The following is a 10,351-nucleotide window of genomic DNA, read 5'->3' on the forward strand; positions in this document are numbered from 1 at the left end:
AACTCCAATATAAATCAATAAAATTAAATTAACCCTGGTCACAAGATGTACGACCTGGTCACATGGATCTCCATCACGTTTATAAGTAAGATGCAGCTTTGCTGACTGTCGGGAACACCAACAAATCTTACTTGACCTACATCCATTTCATAACTGTGTATGTCGAAGCTACATATCAGGTAGCAAATAACTGACGAGCTTTTGTTGCAGCGTTAGATAACTGACATAGATTACCTGTTTGTGCTTTAATCTTTGACGAACTATGGCCAACTTCTTTAGTTGTAGAGGCTAGGTCAACAGGAGATGTGACTGACGACCTTCTCTTGTTTGTTGCATGCATTTTTTCATATGCTAAAAAAAGATATTATTAACGTCTTACCTTACTTTTGAACACCTTATATTTACATTGAAGTGATTCGCTGCATCAGTTCTGCATTGGGGGCAAGGGAAGTGTTGTGAAGGACGTTTAGATAATTGTATACGCTAGTATGTCAAAACATTCAGAAAATCCACAGCATCCAAACAGATTAAAGTTCCTTCCCTCCGGCTGTCGTAGAGCAGAACCCAAGTGTTTTCTTCCCATAATAATGACTTCCACTTATTACTTCTTGTCTAATTAAAAACACATACCCAATGCAGTACAAGGTTAAACCCGAACCTTCCCGTCCAGCTACCTTCATAAAGGTATATGCACTTCCGATTGGTGCAAACATATGTCTAACGCAGGACAACTTTCACGACAGATAATCTAAAGAGTCTAACTACCTTATTATGAAAGTTATTTGCAAGTCCGGTCCAGTAACCCTGACCTTCAATGTCAGTCAGTGACATGGGTGGTTGATGTTACAATCCCGTCATATCGGGAGGAGGTTGATTCAATCAGTGACATGGGTGGTTGATGTTACAATCCCGTCATACCGGGAGGAGGTTGATTCAGTCAGTGACATGGGTGGTTGATGTTACAATCCCGTCATATCGGGAGGAGGTTGATTCAGTCAGTGACATGGGTGGTTGATGTTACAATCCCGTCATATCGGGAGGAGGTTGATTCAGTCAGTGACATGGGTGGTTGATGTTACAATCCCGTCATATCGGGAGGAGATTGATTCAGTCAGTGACATGGGTGGTTGATGCTACAATCCCGTCATATCGGGAGGAGGTTGATTCAGTCACTTACATGGGTGGTTGATGTTACAATCCCGTCATATCGGGAGGAGGTTGATTCAGTCAGTGACATCGGTGGTTGATGTTACAATCCCGTCATATCGGGAGGAGGTTGATTCAGTCAGTGACATGGGTGGTTGATGTTACAATCCCGTCATATCGGGAGGAGGTTGATTCAGTCAGTGACATGGGTGGTTGATGTTATAATCCCGTCATATCGGGAGGAGATTGATTCAGTCAGTGACATGGGTGGTTGATGTTACAATCCCGTCATATCGGGAGGAGGTTGATTCAGTCAGTGACATGGGTGGTTGATGTTACAATCCCGTCATATCGGGAGGAGATTGATTCAGTCAGTGACATGGGTGGTTGATGCTACAATCCCGTCATATCGGGAGGAGGTTGATTCAGTCACTTACATGGGTGGTTGATGTTACAATCCCGTCATATCGGGAGGAGGTTGATTCAGTCAGTGACATCGGTGGTTGATGTTACAATCCCGTCATATCGGGAGGAGGTTGATTCAGTCAGTGACATGGGTGGTTGATGTTACAATCCCGTCATATCGGGAGGAGGTTGATTCAGTCAGTGACATGGGTGGTTGATGTTACAATCCCGTCATATCGGGAGGAGGTTGATTCAGTCAGTGACATGGGTGGTTGATGTTACAATCCCGTCATATCGGGAGGAGGTTGATTCAGTCAGTGACATGGGTGGTTGATGTTACAATCCCGTCATATCGGGAGGAGGTTGATTCAATCAGTGACATGGGTGGTTGATGTTACAATCCCGTCATATCGGGAGGAGGTTGATTCAGTCAGTGACATGGGTGGTTGATGTTACAATCCCATCATATCGGGAGGAGGTTGATTCAGTCAGTGACATGGGTGGTTGATGTTACAATCCCGTCATATCGGGAGGAGGTTGATTCAGTCAGTGACATGGGTGGTTGATGTTACAATCCCGTCATATCGGGAGGAGGTTGATTCAGTCAGTGACATGGGTGGTTGATGTTACAATCCCGTCATATCGGGAGGAGGTTGATTCAGTCAGTGACATGGGTGGTTGATGTTACAATCCCGTCATATCGGGAGGAGGTTGATTCAGTCAGTGACATGGGTGGTTGATGTTACAATCCCGTCATATCGGGAGGAGGTTGATTCAGTCAGTGACATGGGTGGTTGATGTTACAATCCCGTCATATCGGGAGGAGGTTGATTCAGTCAGTGACATGGATGGTTGATGTTACAATCCCGTCATATCGGGAGGAGGTTGATTCAGTCAGTGACATGGGTGGTTGATGTTACAATCCCGTCATATCGGGAGGAGGTTGATTCAGTCAGTGACATGGGTGGTTGATGTTACAATCCCGTCATATCGGGAGGAGGTTGATTCAGTCAGTGACATGGGTGGTTGATGTTACAATCCCGTCATATCGGGAGGAGATTGATTCAGTCAGTGACATGGGTGGTTGATGTTACAATCCCGTCATATCGGGAGGAGATTGATTCAGTCAGTGACATGGGTGGTTGATGTTACAGTCCCGTCATATCGGGAGGAGATTGATTCAGTCAGTGACATGGGGGTTGATGTTATAATCCCGTCATATCGGGAGGAGGTTGATTCAGTCAGTGACATGGGTGGTTGATGTTATAATCCCGTCATATCGGGAGGAGATTGATTCAGTCAGTGACATGGGTGGTTGATGTTACAATCCCGTCATATCGGGAGGAGGTTGATTCAGTCAGTGACATGGGTGGTTGATGTTACAATCCCGTCATATCGGGAGGAGATTGATTCAGTCAGTGACATGGGTGGTTGATGCTACAATCCCGTCATATCGGGAGGAGGTTGATTCAGTCACTTACATGGGTGGTTGATGTTACAATCCCGTCATATCGGGAGGAGGTTCATTCAGTCAGTGACATGGGTGGTTGATGTTACAATCCCGTCATATCGGGAGGAGGTTGATTCAGTCAGTGACATGGGTGGTTGATGTTACAATCCCGTCATATCGGGAGGAGGTTGATTCAGTCAGTGACATGGGTGGTTGATGTTACAATCCCGTCATATCGGGAGGAGGTTGATTCAGTCAGTGACATGGGTGGTTGATGTTACAATCCCGTCATATCGGGAGGAGGTTGATTCAGTCAGTGACATGGGTGGTTGATGTTACAATCCCATCATATCGGGAGGAGATTGATTCAGTCAGTGACATGGGTGGTTGATGTTACAATCCCATCATATCGGGAGGAGGTTGATTCAGTCAGTGACATGGGTGGTTGATGTTACAATCCCGTCATATCGGGAGGAGATTGATTCAGTCAGTGACATGGGTGGTTGATGTTACAATCCCGTCATATCGGGAGTAGGTTGATTCAGTCACTTACATGGGTGGTTGATGTTACAATCCCATCATATCGGGAGGAGGTTGATTCAGTCAGTGACATGGGTGGTTGATGTTACAATCCCGTCATATCGGGAGGAGATTGATTCAGTCAGTGACATGGGTGGTTGATTTTACAATCCCGTCATATCGGGAGGAGTTTGATTCAGTCAGCGACATGGGTGGTTGATGTTACAATCCCGTCATATCGGGAGGAGGTTGATTCAGTCAGTGACATGGGTGGTTGATGTTACAATCCCGTCATATCGGGAGTAGGTTGATTCAGTCAGTGACATGGGGGTTTATGTTACAATCCCATCATATCGGGAGTAGGTTGATTCAGTCAGTGACATGGGTGGTTGATGTTACAATCCCGTCATATCGGGAGGAGGTTGATTCAGTCAGTGACATGGGTGGTTGATGTTACAATCCCGTCATATCGGGAGGAGGTTGATTCAGTCAGTGACATGGGTGGTTGATGTTACAATCCCGTCATATCGGGAGGAGATTGATTCAGTCAGTGACATGGGTCGTTGATGTTACAATCCCGTCATATCGGGAGGAGGTTGATTCAGTCAGTGACATGGGTGGTTGATGTTACAATCCCGTCATATCGGGAGGAGGTTGATTCAGTCAGTGACATGGGTGGTTGATGTTACAATCCCGTCATATCGGGAGGAGGTTGATTCAGTCAGTGACATGGGTGGTTGATGTTACAATCCCGTCATATCGGGAGGAGGTTGATTCAGTCAGTGACATGGGTGGTTGATGTTACAATCCCGTCATATCGGGAGGAGGTTGATTTAGGCAGTGACATCGGTGGTTGATGTTACAATCCCATCATATCGGGAGGAGGTTGATTCAGTCAGTGACATGGGTGGTTGATGTTACAATCCCATCATATCGGGAGGAGATTGATTCAGTCAGTGACATGGGTGGTTGATGTTACAATCCCGTCATATCGGGAGGAGGTTGATTCAGTCAGTGACATGGGTGGTTGATGTTACAATCCCGTCATATCGGGAGTAGATTGATTCAGTCAGTGACATGGGTGGTTGATGTTACAATCCCGTCATATCGGGAGGAGGTTGATTCAGTCAGTGACATGGGTGGTTGATGTTATAATCCCGTCATATCGGGAGGAGATTGATTCAGTCAGTGACATGGGTGGTTGATGTTACAATCCCGTCATATCGGGAGGAGGTTGATTCAGTCAGTGACATGGGTGGTTGATGTTACAATCCCGTCATATCGGGAGGAGATTGATTCAGTCAGTGACATGGGTGGTTGATGCTACAATCCCGTCATATCGGGAGGAGGTTGATTCAGTCACTTACATGGGTGGTTGATGTTACAATCCCGTCATATCGGGAGGAGGTTGATTCAGTCAGTGACATGGGTGGTTGATGTTACAATCCCGTCATATCGGGAGGAGGTTGATTCAGTCAGTGACATGGGTGGTTGATGTTACAATCCCGTCATATCGGGAGGAGGTTGATTCAGTCAGTGACATGGGTGGTTGATGTTACAATCCCGTCATATCGGGAGGAGGTTGATTCAGTCAGTGACATGGGTGGTTGATGTTACAATCCCGTCATATCGGGAGGAGGTTGATTCAGTCAGTGACATGGGTGGTTGATGTTACAATCCCATCATATCGGGAGGAGATTGATTCAGTCAGTGACATGGGTGGTTGATGTTACAATCCCATCATATCGGGAGGAGGTTGATTCAGTCAGTGACATGGGTGGTTGATGTTACAATCCCGTCATATCGGGAGGAGATTGATTCAGTCAGTGACATGGGTGGTTGATGTTACAATCCCGTCATATCGGGAGGAGGTTGATTCAGTCAGTGACATGGGTGGTTGATGTTACAATCCCGTCATATCGGGAGTAGGTTGATTCAGTCACTTACATGGGTGGTTGATGTTACAATCCCATCATATCGGGAGGAGGTTGATTCAGTCAGTGACATGGGTGGTTGATGTTACAATCCCGTCATATCGGGAGGAGATTGATTCAGTCAGTGACATGGGTGGTTGATTTTACAATCCCGTCATATCGGGAGGAGTTTGATTCAGTCAGCGACATGGGTGGTTGATGTTACAATCCCGTCATATCGGGAGGAGGTTGATTCAGTCAGTGACATGGGTGGTTGATGTTACAATCCCGTCATATCGGGAGTAGGTTGATTCAGTCAGTGACATGGGGGTTTATGTTACAATCCCATCATATCGGGAGTAGGTTGATTCAGTCAGTGACATGGGTGGTTGATGTTACAATCCCGTCATATCGGGAGGAGGTTGATTCAGTCAGTGACATGGGTGGTTGATGTTACAATCCCGTCATATCGGGAGGAGGTTGATTCAGTCAGTGACATGGGTGGTTGATGTTACAATCCCGTCATATCGGGAGGAGATTGATTCAGTCAGTGACATGGGTCGTTGATGTTACAATCCCGTCATATCGGGAGGAGGTTGATTCAGTCAGTGACATGGGTGGTTGATGTTACAATCCCGTCATATCGGGAGGAGGTTGATTCAGTCAGTGACATGGGTGGTTGATGTTACAATCCCGTCATATCGGGAGGAGGTTGATTCAGTCAGTGACATGGGTGGTTGATGTTACAATCCCGTCATATCGGGAGGAGGTTGATTCAGTCAGTGACATGGGTGGTTGATGTTACAATCCCGTCATATCGGGAGGAGGTTGATTTAGGCAGTGACATCGGTGGTTGATGTTACAATCCCATCATATCGGGAGGAGGTTGATTCAGTCAGTGACATCGGTGGTTGATGTTACAATCCCATCATATCGGGAGGAGGTTGATTCAGTCAGTGACATGGGTGGTTGATGTTACAATCCCGTCATATCGGGAGGAGGTTGATTCAGTCAGTGACATGGGTGGTTGATGTTACAATCCCGTCATATCGGGAGTAGATTGATTCAGTCAGTGACATGGGTGGTTGATGTTACAATCCCGTCATATCGGGAGGAGGTTGATTCAGTCAGTGACATGGGTGGTTGATGTTACAATCCCGTCATATCGGGAGGAGGTTGATTCAGTCAGTGACATGGGTGGTTGATGTTACAATCCCGTCATATCGGGAGGAGGTTGATTCAGTCAGTGACATGGGTGGTTGATGTTACAATCCCGTCATATCGGGAGGAGGTTGATTTAGGCAGTGACATCGGTGGTTGATGTTACAATCCCATCATATCGGGAGGAGGTTGATTCAGTCAGTGACATCGGTGGTTGATGTTACAATCCCGTCATATCGGGAGGAGGTTGATTCAGTCAGTGACATGGGTGGTTGATGTTACAGTCCCGTCATATCGGGAGGAGGTTGATTCAGTCAGTGACATGGGTGGTTGATGTTACAATCCCGTCATATCGGGAGGAGATTGATTCAGTCAGTGACATGGGTGGTTGATGTTACAATCCCGTCATATCGGGAGGAGGTTGATTCAGTCACTTACATGGGTGGTTGATGTTACAATCCCATCATATCGGGAGAAGGTTGATTCAGTCAGTGACATGGGTGGTTGATGTTACAATCCCGTCATATCGGGAGGAGATTGATTTAGTCAGTGACATGGGTGGTTGATTTTACAATCCCGTCATATCGGGATGAGGTTGATTCAGTCAGTGACATGGGTGGTTGATGTTACAATCCCGTCATATCGGGAGTAGGTTGATTCAGTCAGTGACATGGGTGGTTGATGTTACAATCCCGTCATATCGGGAGGAGATTGATTCAGTCAGTGACATGGGTGGTTGATGATACAATCCCGTCATATCGGGAGGAGGTTGATTCAGTCAGTGACATGGGTGGTTGATGTTACAATCCCGTCATATCGGGAGGAGATTGATTCAGTCAGTGACATGAGTGGTTGATGTTACAATCCCGTCATATCGGGAGTAGGTTGATTCAGTCACTTACATGAGTGGTTGATGTTACAATCCCGTCATATCGGGAGGAGGTTGATTCAGTCAGTGACATGGGTGGTTGATGTTACAATCCCGTCATATCGGGAGGAGGTTGATTCAGTCAGTGACATGGGTGGTTGATTTTACAATCCCGTCATATCGGGAGGAGTTTGATTCAGTCAGTGACATGGGTGGTTGATGTTACAATCCCATCATATCGGGAGGAGGTTGATTCAGTCAGCGACATGGGTGGTTGATGTTACAATCCCGTCATATCGGGAGGAGGTTGATTCAGTCAGTGACATGGGTGGTTGATGTTAAAATCCCATCATATCGGGAGGAGGTTGATTCAGTCAGTGACATGGGTGGTTGATGTTACAATCCCGTCATATCGGGAGGAGGTTGATTCAGTCACTTACATGGGTGGTTGATGTTACAATCCCATCATATCGGGAGGAGGTTGATTCAGTCAGTGACATGGGTGGTTGATGTTACAATCCCGTCATATCAGGAGGAGGTTCATTCAGTCAGTGACATGGGTGGTTGATGTTACAATCCCTTCATATCGGGAGGAGATTGATTCAGTCAGTGACATGGGTGGTTGATGTTACAATCCCGTCATATCGGGAGGAGGTTGATTCAGTCAGTGACATGGGTGGTTGATGTTACAATCCCATCATATCGGGAGGAGGTTGATTCAGTCAGTGACATGGGTGGTTGATGTTACAATCCCGTCATATCGGGAGGAGGTTGATTCAGTCAGTGACATGGGTGGTTGATGTTACAATCCCGTCATATCGGGAGGAGGTTGATTCAGTCAGTGACATGGGTGGTTGATGTTACAATCCCGTCATATCGGGAGGAGATTGATTCACTCTGAAACAACCTTCATTTCTGGGCAAAGCAAGTAGCGATGCAGAGCATCAAAATCTAATCTAAGCTAAAATTACTGATGGCTCAGTACATAAGGAAACAGAACTACACTATAAACAACTACTCAGTGACCTTCATATCAATACATGCATAGGAAATGACAAACACAGGCATAACTGTGCCCCGTCCGTTGCTCAGTCGCAATCCGTAGTTCAGTCACAATCCACAGTTCAGTCACAATCCGTAGTTCAGTCACAATCCACAGTTCAGTCACAATCCACAGTTCAGTCACAATCCACAGTTCAGTCACAATCCACAGTTCAGTCACAATCCACAGTTCAGTCACAATCCGCAGTTCAGTCACAATCCACAGTTCAGTCACAATCCGCAGTTCAGTCACAATCCACAGTTCAGTCACAATCCACAGTTCAGTCACAATCCACAGTTCAGTCACAATCCGCAGTTCAGTCACAATCCACAGTTCAGTCACGATCCACATTTCAGTCACAATCCGCAGTTCAGTCACAATCCACAGTTCAGTCACAATCCACAGTTCAGTCACAATCCGCAGTTCAGTCACAATCCACAGTTCAGTCACAATCCACAGTTCAGTCACAATCCACAGTTCAGTCACAATCCACAGTTCAGTCACAATCCACAGTTCAGTCACAATCCGCAGTTCAGTCACAATCCACAGTTCAGTCACAATCCGCAGTTCAGTCACAATCCACAGTTCAGTCACAATCCACAGTTCAGTCACAATCCACAGTTCAGTCACAATCCGCAGTTCAGTCACAATCCACAGTTCAGTCACGATCCACATTTCAGTCACAATCCGCAGTTCAGTCACAATCCACAGTTCAGTCACAATCCACAGTTCAGTCACAATCCACAGTTTAGTCACAATCCACAGTTCAGTCACAATCCGCAGTCACAATCCGCAGTTCAGTCACAACCCCCTAAGACCGCGGGTCTGCACTGAGGTTGACGCGTACCAAGTTGCATGTATTGTGCCTCGAATTAGAGAAACAGTTGTTCATGAGTAATCGATGGTGCTGCTCAATCAACTACCGCCACTCCATGTAACCTATCCCTCAAGCGACACTTTCAAATAATTACTTCTGTCAAATTTGAGATTCTGATTTACAAAAGCTTGTCATGTTGTCACCTGTATTAGTGTTCTCTAGCTGTAGTTTCTAGAAAGTATTTGTGAGTAATCCATCAACTGCTTCAGATCCAATACAGTCTGTACTACAAACCGTGAGGCCATGGTACTGTTCGTCTGTCTGCGGCTCGTGTAAGCGGCTCAACATATGGTTCAAACTGATATTCTCCTAATTGAAATGCTTAGTAGTGTAAAATACTTTGAAATATTTTTATTCATTTGGATATTTCCAGTAACACCTCGCAAAATTGTTCTTTACACCGATTCGTTACTGCAAGAAATATTCATGTTAAAGTTCATGTTATATCCTTATAATTACCATAAAGTGTAAATCCTCCTTCCGTTGACACTAGCCTGTTTCCTGTGACCCTTCTGTGGTGCCAAGCATGACACAGTCTTCCTTAATAATAATAATAATAATAATAATAATAATAATAATAATAATAATAAGTACATTTAAAATGCGCTAGATTACATTCACCAAGTGGATGCTCATAGCGCTACACTATTATTACCCCGGTCAATGGATCAGTGAGCACTCGATTTTCAATCTCAGCTCCCTGGGGAGTATACAACCCAAGCTGCATGAGTGGCGCTAGAAGGTTAACAGCCACATTACCATCTCATCCTACCGGGTACCCACTCACTGCTGGGTGAACAGAGGCACATTTTGAACAAAGTCACGTGCCATATGAGACACAACATGTGTGGTTCAGTGTGGGGCAGGACCACGTGACACCACAAAGCAAATATGCATTAGTTATCTTCCTTTCACACACTCACACGAAGCACACCCCCCCCCCCCCCCACCCCCACCCCCCAGACACACC

Source organism: Haliotis rufescens, unplaced genomic scaffold (assembly GCF_023055435.1).
Source record: "Haliotis rufescens isolate VD_foot unplaced genomic scaffold, xgHalRufe1.0.p SCAF_14, whole genome shotgun sequence".
Lineage (NCBI taxonomy): Eukaryota > Metazoa > Mollusca > Gastropoda > Lepetellida > Haliotidae > Haliotis > Haliotis rufescens.